General features: G+C 35.6%; 1 pseudogene; it reads left to right on the top strand.

The window, feature by feature from the left end:
• The first annotated feature begins 3047 nt into the window (after positions 1 to 3047).
• LOC132477426 (NACHT, LRR and PYD domains-containing protein 12-like) lies at positions 3048 to 7981 on the top strand (annotated as a pseudogene).
• Positions 7982 to 14436: the final 6455 nt, after the last annotated feature.

Below are 14436 nucleotides of genomic sequence, written 5' to 3' on the forward strand. Positions count from 1 at the left end.
AAATAAAACATTTTTCACCTTTGGAAGTTTTTTCCTTCCTGTTGAAGAAATTTTTTCCCTTTCAATAGGGAAACTATTCTTTCCAAATGAATGACCAATTATTTCAGCATTCTTTTTTGAGTTGTCCATCCTTTCCTCCCTGGTATATAATGCAACTTCTTTCATACATCAACTATTTATTTATGTGTAACTCTGTTTCTAAATTCTATTTTGTGTCCCACTGATTTATTTTTCTATAGTTGCTGAACACTTTAAATCATGATAACTACAATAATTCTGGATTTTTATTAATTTATCTTGCTCAGTATGCACTAGGATTTCAATATCTGGTAATTTGTCATTTTACTCACTTCCAAAAAATTATTATCCAGTATATATTTAATATATTATCCCATTTTCATTATTTTTTGTGTAAGTCTAATTAGAAGTATGTCAGAATTATTCATTACTGTTAACTCTATTCAATATATCTATCAAGATGTTCATGTTCCTTTATATCTTTGCTGCACTCTGTTTCTTGACTAATATTTTCCATTTTACTAATTTCACCTTCAGCTGGGTCTGTTCTATTATGTTACCAACCCATCCATCGGATATATTATTTTAGTTGTTACATTTTTTTTCTAAAGTTTCTATTTAATTATATTTCCTGTTTGTTTTGCATTTAGATCTTTTTTTCTTCTTATCCAGTTTTAAAACTCTCTCCTTCAATTTAAAATATCTATCTATTGTTATTTTATATTTTATATTGGATAATTCCAGCATTAATAATACTTTGTGTCACAATCCATAAGAGGAAGACATTTTTAGAGGGAATATTGAGAGTTTTGCTTTTTTCTAAGACAAATTTTATTTTTATTGGAACTAGGATCTTCTACTTAACAGAGTTCAATGAGATTTAAATTTTATGCTTGGAATTTCTAAGATCATGTAGGGTTTATTATTTCAGTCATAGGACTCATTTGAGTGAAGATTTATGTCAACAACTTTTCTGAATAATTCATTTTATTAATATTTTTCCACTTAATACCAGGCCAAGCAATTGCATTTCCTTATATATATTTTTTCATTTACAGGTGAAATGTTTTTAGTAAGCCTACTTTTTACTGAAGCTATAATCTCTGCAGTCCCAACTTAATGCAGAGGACTCAGCATCACTTTTGCTACTTTCTAAACATTCAAGTCTTAAACATCATCTTCACTGCATAAAGCTATTCTACCCCAATGCACAGGAAGTATCTGGCCTCAGGACCCATGTTTACTTTCCATTCTGTTCTCAGCTTTACTAAATTTTTGGGGGGTTTTGCTTATTCCCTTATTTTCTTATGATCTCATTAGTATACTTTAATGTATGTTTGTTATATTTCTAAAATCTATGTGTTTTGTGCTGAGATAGTATATCAGTCAGGGTGGCCTACATTATACTTAGAAAACAGAATATCCTAGTGTGATCTTAACATAACTAGGCTTCATTTTTCCATGTGAAACATCTTGGTGTGCTAATTCATAAGGACAGAGTGCCCAAGGTTCTTGCCCAGCAATTAAATGCTGGTTTTCATGCTACTTCTACCAATAAATCATAGTTAGAGTCACATGGCTCTGTCACTTGTGCAATTGTGTAATTGCAAGCCTCCCATATACCTAAAGAGAAGTTAAACAAGATATAGAAGAGCATTAAAAGGCTTTACCATAAATCACATGTTTGGTTCTCTTTTATTTCTATGTATAAAACATACTAAACATCTTCCCCAAGGAGGCAGTTTATAACACCTTCCATTCGTGAGACAGCTCAAAATCTAGTACCTCTGGGTTATGAGACTTAGTCTCTATTAGAACAGTTGCATCCACATCAGCTTCACTTGTGTCTTTTCTTGATCCAGGAACTTGTATACTAACAGGAAAAATTATTTTCTCACTACAGATGCAACATAGAGAGGTGGATTGTGTTCTGCAGAACTACTAGATCTCCAATCTGGAAAAAGAAGCAAATGGAAATTTTCATTGGTCCCTGGTCTATATCAATCCTTAAATCCCTCGGAGCCAACATGGTCATGGTTTCCACCTCAGGACTGGACAACATTCCTTAATTAGACTGTTCCTGCTCCCTGAGAATGGCACTGAATGCCATTCTTCCTGGGCCCCTCTGAGGGATTCTCTTCTGCCTTTAACCACTTTGGCTTCTGTGAAATAAGCATTGGGCAATGTCAATCTTTTGAGAGCAAAGCATATGTCTCAAACAACGTTCTGCCTTAAAGTAGTTAGAATTCCAAGAATTATTTTGTGCCTCACAGTATTTATTAATTTTTAAAGAATTTTACATATTTGATCTCAGTTATCTATATATGAATAGCTAAAAGAAGAAAGTTCTTTGAGATAATTCTCAAATTTGCTATATAACTTTACTTCTTGATGCCTCTACAATAGACCCAAATATAGGTACCCTGAGCTTAAATATCTTTGATTTGGGGATTTTATCACTAGCCTCAATCCTCTAAGTCAACTTATGCAGTTAAAAGTACTAGACCCTACACAGTAGTAAGGTCATGCTTGTACTGACGCATCTTAATCCATTCAGGTTTTAACCATGGGTAATAAAATACTTTTTTTTTCATATTGCTAAATTTTAATAAATATTTATAGCTCAAATCTTTTTTTCCTCTTTTTTTCTGGAATAATGAGAGGGTAAAGTAAAAAATCATTTCTTCTTATGAGCCTACAGGACTTCAATTATCTTGTCTGTCTATTCTTAATTCTTGTTCTTAATTCTGATAAGCTGGGGTTTCTGTTGTTTTTTTGTTTGTTTGTTTTGTTTTGTTTTTCCTGAGCTCTTCTTTTTCTGGTAGTACCTTACCAAATACAACAAACAACAACAAATGTGTTCTATTAATAGTGTTTTCAAACTTCTTGTCCCAGAGTTAAAATTTCACGAGGTACATGATATTTTAGTATATTGCCAGGTATAGTTTTACTTTTTTCCACTACTGTATAACATTTATCATTATCTTCCAGATTCCAATATTCATATCTTCTTTGCAAACTGATGAACCATGCCAGTGGACAACCTGCTTCAGGTACGAATATCTATTTCAATCAGGAGAGAGTTATTCTGTGATGCTAATCTGCCTCAAAATCTCAGTGGCATATAGCAGCAAAGTTTTATTTCTTAGCCAATACTTATTAATGGTGCAGGGGTTGGGTACTACTGTAAAAGTCCATCTTCTTCTTGTCACTATGGCCAGCGATATCCCACATGGTATGACAGTAACTAGCTTGGATCCCAGAACAAATGTAAATTGTAGAAAAGAAATAAATTATTGTTGCTTCAAGGCATGGAGGTTTGGGAAATGTTTGTTAACACATCATCAACTAGACTACTCTTATTTAGTTTATACAGAGTAAATTTTGAAGTGTCTAATTTTTCCTATAGCTGGAAAGGGAAAACATTTTGGTGTCCTTTCATATTGCTTTTCTGCCTCTCTTAATATTGGCAATATCAGTTTAGTTTTCTATAAATGTTAAGAATTTGATAGTATTATATTTCAAATCACTCCAGCTCCAATTAAAATAAATATTATCTATAATTGTTATTTCTCATAGGCAATAAGCTATATAATCCTTTCCATCTTCAAACACAGATAGAAACACATTCATACGCAGAATTCCTAACCATACATTCTACACTGACAGCACTAGTTATAGTATCACTATAAATTTCTATTTTAACTCTATTTTCTTGGATTAATCTTTTATGGTTATGTAACTATAAAAATGTGTAGGGCTTCCCTGGTGGCACAGTGGTTGAGAGTTTGCCTGCCGATGCAGGGGACACGGGTTCGTGCCCCGGTCTGGGAGGATCCCACATGCCGCAGAGTGGCTGGGCCCGGGAGCCATGGCCGCTGATCCTGCCCATCCAGAGCCTGTGCTCCGCAATGGGAGAGGCCACAACAGTGAGATGTCCGCATACCACACACACACACAAAAAATGTTTAATTAGGTCAGAGAGAATCATTACGATGCCTATGTAGGCATAAGCTCAGTCTTACAGAGAGCAGAGCTGGGTCTTACCCCTTTGCTGTCTTGCTGGACACTCTATTTTAGTCCAACAGTCTCCATGGATCACTCATGGAATAAAAAATCAGCTACTAGTGAAAAGCAATAGAAGTATTAAAACTGTTATTAGATTTAACCTCAGGATCTTAGCAGAAAGTGAAAAAAATACTATAGAAATAAGTAGCAAATAAATATTAGTTTTGAACTTCATTTTATTAAATTAACACTTTCTTTATTCTTAAAATAATCTTGTGTGATAAGGGTAAAAATATGTCCCAGTTTAAATGTGGGTAAACAGAATCTGTAGAGTTTGAGTTTCCTTGTATCAAAATTTATAAAATATAAAGTAGGCACTGTGTCTCATATATTCTGACTGCATGTGTTATCACACATTCTTTTTCACTCCTATCATACCCAATATTTAAAAGAACCATTATTATTTATTAGTCATTTCAAATAGAAATGTCCTGATAGTTGACTCCAATTTGGACAAACTTTAGTTGGAGAAATAGCTGCTATTCTTGCTTTCATTGGCTTTAATATGACTGCATTACTTCCTCCACCAGAGAATGTTATGTTAAAATGTATTTTTTTTGTCAATATTGGCACTGACACCTTGTCTAAACATTGTGTGTAGTAGGATCTTCTCCTTGGATTAATGATACTTGATATACTAGAATAGATTCTATAAAATTTAACAGATAAACATGCTTAAAAGAAAAACAGTATTGTCTTCCACTTATATTACACATACCCAATAAATAAAATGAAAGCAATAGAGAACAGTAGTTGTATATTTTCATAAAATATACCTCTGTAAGTCAGAATTTGTCAGAGAAACAGAAGCAATATGGGCTTATGTATATTATATATTAGTGAAATACAAAGATATATATATATATATATATATATATATATATATATATATATAAAGAGATTTACTATAAATAAATCATTATATATTAAATATAAAGAGATTTATTTTAAGGGATTGGCTCATGTGATTGTGGGGACCAGGAAGTCTGAAATCTGTAGAGCAGACCGGCTAGAATCTCTAACAGGAGCTGAGGTTGCAATCTTGAGCAAAATTTTTCTAGGAAACTTGTTTTTGCCATTATGGTCTTCAACTGATTGGATGAGGCTCATCCACATTTTTTTAGGGCAATTTCCTTTACTTATTGAACTGCTTGTCAATGTTAGAAACATCTACAAAATACCTTCACAGAAATATCTAGAATAGTGTTTGATTAAATAATTAGAATAATTATTAATTATTACTTTATTAATTTAATTATTAGAATAATTAAATAATTAGAATCTAGGGCCTATCTATGTTGATACATAAAATCAACCATCACACCAACTATTGTGAATTGCCTCTATGTCACTTTATCTGCTCTAACAACATTTAATGGCTTATTTAGAGTTAGAAATTAGCAATTTGAATAATGGTATGAGAGGTAAGGAGCACCACCCAGTCACTGTACATTGTTTTCCTGGAGTGGGCAGCAGGGATGAACAAATTCATGCTGGTCCAGAAGGTGATGCTGGACTGGACGAATGGGAGGCTCTTCCAAGACAAGTTTGATTGTCTTTTCTACATCTACTGAAGGGAGATGAACTAGAGCACGTCAGAGCAGAGCATGCAAGACCTTACCCCCAGTTGCCGGCCAGATCCCAGAGTGCCCTACTGGGGGCTTGTCTGAGTTCCTGAGTGCCTCCTTTTCATCATAAATGGCTTTGAGGAGCTCAAGTCCTCTTTCTACAAGTCCCAGGGACCCTGGTGCCTCTGCTGGGAGGAAAAACAGCTCACAGAGCTTCTCATTAGCAGTCTGTTTCAGAATAACCTGCTGCCTCGGTTGTCTGCTCATCATTGCCAGGCCATGGCTTTGGAGAAGCTCCATCACTTGCTCCAGCATCCCAAGCATGTGGAGATCCTGGGCTTCTCTGACACAGAATGGAAGAAGTACTTCTACACGTATTTCCACAATGTTAAGCAGGCTGGTAAACTCTTCAATTTCGTGAAAAACAAGTCCCTTTTCACTCTACGATTTGTCTCCACCATATGTTGTGTCATTTGTACTTGGTTCAAGCAGCAGTTAGAAAGTGGCAAGGGGGATTTTGAGACAGACATCCAGGATACCACAGCACTTTACATGTTCTACCTCTGAGTCTGATGCCAGGGACCTCAATTCTCCAGCCTTTGCTTTTTGGTGGCATATGGTCTCGGGAATCAGAAAATCCCATTTGAGGAGCAGGACTTCCAGAAGCATGGCTTGATGGGATGGATATCTCTTCCTCCCTCAAGGTGATCATCTTCCATAAGGACATCAACTGTGCAGTGTTCTACAGCTTCATCCACTTGAGTTTCTAGGAGCTCTTTGAGGCCATGTACTATATCCTGGATGTTGGGGAGATTGGGTCCAGCCCAGAGCAGAATGTGAGGATGCTGTTGGCTGAGTAGGGTTTTCAGAAAAGAGCTTCTTGGGACTCCCCATGTGAATGAGGAAACAAGAAGCTACCTTGAGAAAAGTCTTTGCTAGAAGGTCTCCCCTGGCATCAAGGTCGAACTATTGGAGTGAGTCCAAAACAAATCTCAGAGTGAGGGCTCTACCTGCAGCAGGGTTTCTGGTAGCTCCTTAGCTGCTTTTATGTGATCCAGGAAGATGAATTTATCCAACAGGCCCTGAGCCACTTCCAAGTAGTCGTGGTCAGCAATATCACCACCAAGGTTTCCTCCTCCTTTTTGTGTGACGAACTGCAGGAGCATCCCAGTGCTGTACTGGTACAGGGCTGCCTACAGTGTGGATGAAGAAGATGGGTGAGATGGATTTCAGGGTCCAGATGCTATTGGCATAGTCAGCCGAGAGGAATGTTTTGTCAGAAATCTACAATGAACAGCTTGCTATTGCTCTAAGCTCTAATCCGAATCTGATAAAGCTGGTTTTGTATTGCACTGCCCTGAGAAGTTGGGGGGTGAAGCTGCTCTATCAAAGACTCAGACACCCCAAATGCAAACTGCAGAATTGAGGCTGAGGAGGTGCTGAGTTTCTATCCCTGCCTATCAGGACCTTACAGCAGCTCTGATATCCAAAAAGAATTTAATAAGGATGGACCTAAGGAGCGATGACTTGGGGTTGCCAGGCATGGAACTGCTCTGTGAGGGGCTCCAGCATCCCAAATGCAGGCTGCAGATGATTCAGTTGAGGAAGTGTCCTCTGGAGGTTGTGGCTTGACAGGACACTGCATCCTTGCTCAGCACCAAGTGCACTGGAGGATTTGAGTCTGAGGCTTTTCTGTTAAGCTTGAGGCACCCAGTCATTGTCTGAGGATCTTGCAGTTGAAGATTTGCCAAGTCACTGCTGCTACCTGTGAAGACCTGACTTCCACCCTCAGTGTGAATCAGAGCCTAGCAGAGTTGGATCTAAACTTGAATGACCTGGGGAACCCAATTGCTGCTGCTGTATGAGGGTTTCAGTCATCCAAGTAAACTCCAGACCCTCTGGTTAAGCATTTGATGGCTCAGTTCTGCAGCCTTTGAGTGTCTCTCTGCTGTGCCCTAGGTCAACCACCACCTCTGGGAGTTGTATCTGAGTTTGAATGACCTGGGAAACTGGGGCATATGTTTGCTGTGTGAGGGCCTGTGACACCCCACCTGCGGACTGCAGAAACTATGGCTGGATAGCTGTGGGCTCATAAGCAGAGATTTGAGGTTTTTCTTCTAGCCTGGGGATTAACCAGACAATGACAGAGTTTATCTGTCCAACAAAGTGCTGGGAAACACAGGTATCAGGCTGCTATGATAGAGCCTGAGTCATCCCAGCTGCAAACTTCAAGTCCTCTGGTTATTTGGAACAAGCCTTAAGAAAATGACCCACGGAAGACTGGCAGCACTTACCTAACAAAACCTTACTTTGCCGTTGGCTGCTGAATGGTTCTATTTACTGTTTCTTCTCTTGAAGTAAGGAGGGAGAAAGATCATCCCTGGACCTGCCAATCAACATAATTATAAGGCCTGTTACTTCCTCAAGAGGCAAATTTATATGCAGAATAAATCTTTTCTGCTTGGGGTTTATGTAATCATCATGTGACTGAACTTGGAGTTTTAGTCTGAAGAATGTTGGTGCCATGGAGAGAATTTAGAGAAAGGTCTCAGATGATTCTAGAGCAGAAGCTCACAACTGAGAGTGATTTTGCTCCACCAGGGGACACTTGAAAATGACAGGAGACATTGGGGTTGGGGAAGCTACTGGCATCTAGTGGGTAGAGGCCAGGAATCCTGCAAATATCCTAAAATGCACAAGGCAACTCCTACAACAAAGTACTTGGCATACATGTCAATTGTGTCAAAGTTGAAAAACCCTATTCTCAAAGATTATTGGTGCAATAAAGATACTAGAGAGTCTGGAACACTGGTGAACCTCAGAATGCTTGTTATGCCAACAGCCCCAATAACAAACCTTGCAATTTTGTTTTTCACTATGATTCTGTCCCTGGCTGGAGCCACCTGAACCATGGTTGGAATCTGTCATTGTTAGCCAACTATGGGCCAGCCAATAAATTATACCTTGCTTTGGATGAAAACATGAATGAAATCAACCAGGATTTTACTATAGGGGATTTGAGCTAGGAAACTTCAGACAAACTAATGATTGTTAGGAAACTTCACAAGAATACCATGAGCATGCCATGCTGAATCCACAGTGAAGATGTCTAGAAAGACCAAAATTTACTGGGAAGTTGAAGAAATTCGTAGAGATAAAAAATTTAGTGACCTTGTAACTTATGAAATGTTGAAAAGGAAGTAACTCAGATTCTGAAGACATCATTCCTGTGGATATCAATAAATATTCCATGATTACTCACATTAAATAAATAAAGTATGTTGATATTGAAACATGTAAATTAGCTATTTGAGTAAGACATTTATTAGGTTCTTAAAACTGAGTGTATATTTTTTTAGAAGAAACTGAACAGAATCTTCAAAATGCATACATCAAGAAATTTAATTAGCTACGAAGGTGAAAAGCGAGTTTTGTATTTACCATTTGTGTGACAGAAGTCACTATTTTTTGTTTTTGTTTCTTTTTTCACAAGGGAAGTAGATTTTCTTGTTACTGACAATACAAGATATTTTTCCATATTTCATTTATATTTTCCCTTATCTTCATCTGATACATTTTAAAGTTATTTAAAGTGCATCTATAACTTTTGTACTTTCAAAGATTTTAGTAAAAGTGTGGTGACATATTCTGAGTGTTCAATTTCCTTAAAATACACTGAATAATGATTGGTTCTAAGAAGCAATCTGGTTCAAGAAATGGCCAACTATTTAACACTTATAGCACCTTTAAATTAGAAAATTTGTTAATTGAATTTGTGCTTTTTAAAATCTTTTTTAAATGTGTGAATCATTTCTTGTAAAATCACTTTATTATAATTATTTTGTCTTAGAAAAATGATGTAGACAATGTACTTTGTGCACATTCTGAAAATTACATACCATCATATGAAGTACAAATAAAGCCATATATTTGTATGTACACTTACAATTTTGTAGATGATAGTAATGATTTGAAAATATTAACTTGACTTCAATTTTGGTAAATTCTAATTTTGGCAAACACTAAGTCTGGCAACTTATGCTAGCATTTCATAAAAACATTTCCTCCTTCATCCATAGTTATAGCATTATAGCCAAGCACAAGATAGAGAACATTCTTTAGGCTCTCTTGCACTGAGATGTGACATTGTGACTAAGTCCTCTGTTATAGAATGAGAACAGAAATTATGTGTTTTTAACAGAGTGTATTTGACTCCTCCACCCTCTCTTTTCCCCTCTCCTGAAAGAATGCAAACTATAGCAAAGTTTATGAATAAAGGAGACAAAGATGGGAGGATCTGAGTCTGTTGAGAAGATCTACTTGCTGCCCTTGATCACCTTTCCTGTATTGTTCAATGAATGATAAATAAAATTAAGGATGCTTGTGCCATACTTTTGTTATTTTTTGAGTATTTTAATGTAACTTAACTGATTTCCTATATTAATTTCCTGAGGCTGCTGTAACAAATTACCACAAATGGGGTTGTTTAACATGTCAGAAATATATTCTCACACAATTCTGCAGATTAGAAGTCCAAAATCAGGTTTTAGCATACTACTTTCCCTCTGGAGGCTCTAGAGGAGATTTCTTCATTGCCTTTTTCAGTTTCCGGTCTTGTAATATATCACTCCAATTCTGCCTCCATCTTTAATGTGACCTTCTTTTCTTTTTCCCTATCTCACTTTCGTGTGCTTCTTTATAAGGATTCTTATCATTGAATTTAGGAGAATAATCTCACCTCAAGATCTTAATCTAATTAAATCGGCAAAGTACGCTTTTTTCTAGATAATATTATTCAGATGTCCTTAGGGTTAGGATATAGACATTCAATCTACTACAGTACCTTTAAGAAATGTTATGGGATTTTGTATTTTTTTCCACTCTGTAGTTGCACTATCTATAATGTATTGTATAGATCATATAAACATTCAATAAAGAATGCTTAAGTCTTTAAGTGGAGCCTTTCACAATTTTGTGTATCAGTTACAAATGGGAGTTCATAGTTTCTAATTTAACTGACATTAAAGTAAGATTTATCTGTAATGAATGAAATTAGAAAAATAGCAAATAAAAAAGTAAATAATTGAATTTTAAGTCTGTTTTTTTACTTTCTTTTCTTTCTAGGAATGAGAGATTTACGTAAAAAGAGATTAAAATGCCAACAATTCCACTGCAGAAGTGGATCACTATAACATGATGTTAGAATGGAACTCTTTGTACCTCAGTTTCAGCTGAAATGCAATAAGAACCAAGAATTCTTGAGACAGAAAATGAAAAAAAAAATAAAGGAGGGGAATCGCTGAAGAGGATTTAGTTTGAAAAGAAGTCTTTGTGGCTTTCTCCAGAATAAGAACAGGAGATAGGGTTGAAATAATGCAATTTCTAATTCAACTATAATGAATAGGCTTTAACAGAGCAATTCAGAGCATGTGCTATGTGCTCTGGAAATTGAAGGACAAGAAGGATTATTTCCTGACCCATGCTTGGGAAAGATCAAATTACCTGTAGGGTAGCAGGGTAAATGCCGCATCTGCCAAATAACTGTTCTTCCTTCTGGGAGTGATTAATAAGTGTATGAATACCAATGAGTTCTTGCAGTAGTGTCAGCCTGACCTCATTTTAGAATGGAGTCTGCCCAAGATGGAAGTCTGACATAGTAAAGAATCCCAGCAGTAAGAGAGTTACTGAGGAATGAGCTGCTGCGGAAGCAGAGGCACGGTCCACACAATTAGAAGGGTCTGGAGGGGTCAGACTCTGAAGAAACCACAAAAACATCCACAGGACAAAGTCATTCTTAAACTTCTGCCACATCTAGAGTGCATCAAGCTTCTTACAGGATTTCAAGTAGATTAAGAATTGCCTGTGTATCAATCTAACTTCTCCTCCTCCTGCTCTGAGAAAGGGGATGGGAGCTGTGAATGAGAAAGAAAAGCAAAGGTCCATGGCCCTTCCCAGGAAGGAGGTAGCAAGCCTACAATAAGCACCAACTGGGAAATGAGGGTGGGGTGGGAGATTTACTGCAAATGAATACAGTTTTCTGTTAAAAAATGTATTTATAACACAAGAATTTGTTCATGCACATTTGATAATCAGGTGAATAAAACCACAAAAATTGGAAATCATGTTAGCTGTTAATTTTCTCTAAGCTACCAAGCAACACTAGATGTAGGGAAGTGAATACTTCCTAGTCCTTCTCTTCCCCTTTCACTGACTTATCTGTAACCATCCACTCCAACAGTGAGAAAATCTAGCTTCCACCTTCCACCCTGAATTTACTTAGTTGTTTAAATCTAGTATGATATATAGTCATTTCCGAATTGTTAATTCATACCCCCATGGAAAACACCTTTCTCAACCAGACTGCAGTACTGGTGTGGAGTTCCCTTTGCTTTTGGTTTTTTTATACTCCACTCAATTCCAAAGTTAATTAAGTTGACTCCTTTTTATCTTACACTATTTGGTGAGATTGTTTCATACATTTATAAGGCAGTTAGGTTTTTCTTTTTGGTCACATTCTTTATTCCATTCTGGAAACCTCTGACTTCCTTAATTAAAAACAAAAAAACAAACAAACAAAAAAACATACACACATTAAAGTCCATTCATTGTGCTTTAAATTTCTGTAGATGGGTTAGGATCATGTATATCCAGTTACAATATCACAATATTTTAACTGGATATATATATATATATATATATATATATACAGTATTCAGCCTTTCAGCCTGGTTTATTTCACTTAGCAGTGAACATTTAAGATTAACCCATATCCTTGTGTGGGTTTATTAAGTTAACCCTTTTTGAATTGCTGAGTAATACTTCACTATACATATGTACTCCTGTTTGGTTTTTGTTGTTGTTTTTGTTTGTTTTTTAACTTACTCACCTATTGAAGGGCATATTGGTTTATTCCAACTAGTGATAATTATGATTTAAATTGCTATAAACTTTCAGATTTTTGTGTGGACATACATTTTCAAATCATATATATAATCACAATGCACAATATTTTTAAAATAAAATTCCTTTTCACTGTCTTATAAATAGAATTCCTCTTTGCTTTACCTATTCGATATATTCCTTCCAACTCCTGGCAATCACTGATGTGTTTATTATCCCAGCAGCTTTTAATTTTTCCATAATGTCATATAAATGGAATCATACAGTATTCAGCCTTTCAGCCTGGTTTATTTCACTTAGCAGTGAACATTTAAGATTAACCCATATCCTTGTGTGGGTTTATTAAGTTAACCCTTTTTGAATTGCTGAGTAATACTTCACTATACATATGTACTCCTGTTTGGTTTTTGTTGTTGTTTTTGTTTGTTTTTTAACTTACTCACCTATTGAAGGGCATATTGGTTTATTCCAACTAGTGATAATTATGATTTAAATTGCTATAAACTTTCAGATTTTTGTGTGGACATACATTTTCAAATCAGTTGGATAAATATCTACAAGCATGATTGCTGGATCACAGGTTAAGACAAAATTGAGCCTTCTAAGAAACTGCCAAACTGTCTTCCAAAGTGGGAGAACAAATTTGCATTCCCAGTGAATGAGAGTTTCTGTTACTTCACATTCATGTCAGAAACTAATATTGTCAGATTTAGGAAGTTATCAATTCTAGTTGGTCTATACTAATATCTCATTGTTTTAATTTGGAATTTAATGACAAAAGTTATTGAGCAACTTTTCATATGCTTCTTTGTCATCTGTATATCATTGATATCTTGGTGAGATTTTTTTCAGCTGATTTGCCCATTTTTAACTAGAATTTTAAATTTCTTATTGTGGAATTTTAAGAATTGTTTTTGCATTTTTGAATATGTGCCCGTATTAGAGTTTTTCAGAGAAATAGACCTGTAGAATATAGGAGATAATGATAGATAGATAGATAATAGATGGATGGATAGGTAGATAGATAGATATAAAGATATAAAGGAGATTTATTATCCATAATTGATCTTATGCAATTATGGAGACTGAAGAGTCCTACAATATGCCAAGTTCAAGCTTGATACACAGGAAAACTGGGAGGTTGTAATTCAATACGAATTTGAAGGCCTGAGAACCAGGGGAGCCACTGGTATGAAACCCATTCCAAGGGACAGAGAAGAAATGAGATGCCCCATCTCAAACACTGAGGCAGAAAAAAAGCGCTGAATTTCTCCTTCCACATTTTGATCTATTCAGGCCCTCATCTGATTGGATGAGGCCTCACTGGGGAGGTCAATATACTGAGTCCACCAATTCAAATGACAATCTCATCTGAAAACACCCTCACAAACATTCCTAGATATAATGTTATAAAGTGCTATTTTGCCAATAACACACATTTTATTACTAAGTCTTATGGGAATTATTGAAAGTATTGTGTCTTCTCAAACTTTTTTCATCTTCTTCAGTATTGTTTTGGTTATTCCAAGTCTTTTGGCTTACCATAGAATTAGCTGTATAGAAATAGAGAATCTATTTGCCAGGTAAAACAGCTTCTTAGGAATCATTAGAGTGTTTGAAAGGGGAAGAAATTATATATTTATATTTATATATATATTTATATTTTTTATAAATATATTATAAATATATAAATATATTTATAATATATTTATAATCATGTATATTTGGAGTCTGGAATAGGTTTTTATGCAAAATATTTTGGCAAACTTATCTAACCACTTAATACTAAGTATGAAAAAAATAAACCATAATAGATTGTAGTAATCTATGATAAAGCTAAAAGTACATGCTAAAATTAATACAATACCTTCATTACTCTGAA

The sequence above is a fragment of the Mesoplodon densirostris genome, chromosome 17 (assembly GCF_025265405.1).
Source record: "Mesoplodon densirostris isolate mMesDen1 chromosome 17, mMesDen1 primary haplotype, whole genome shotgun sequence".
Classification (NCBI taxonomy): domain Eukaryota; kingdom Metazoa; phylum Chordata; class Mammalia; order Artiodactyla; family Ziphiidae; genus Mesoplodon; species Mesoplodon densirostris.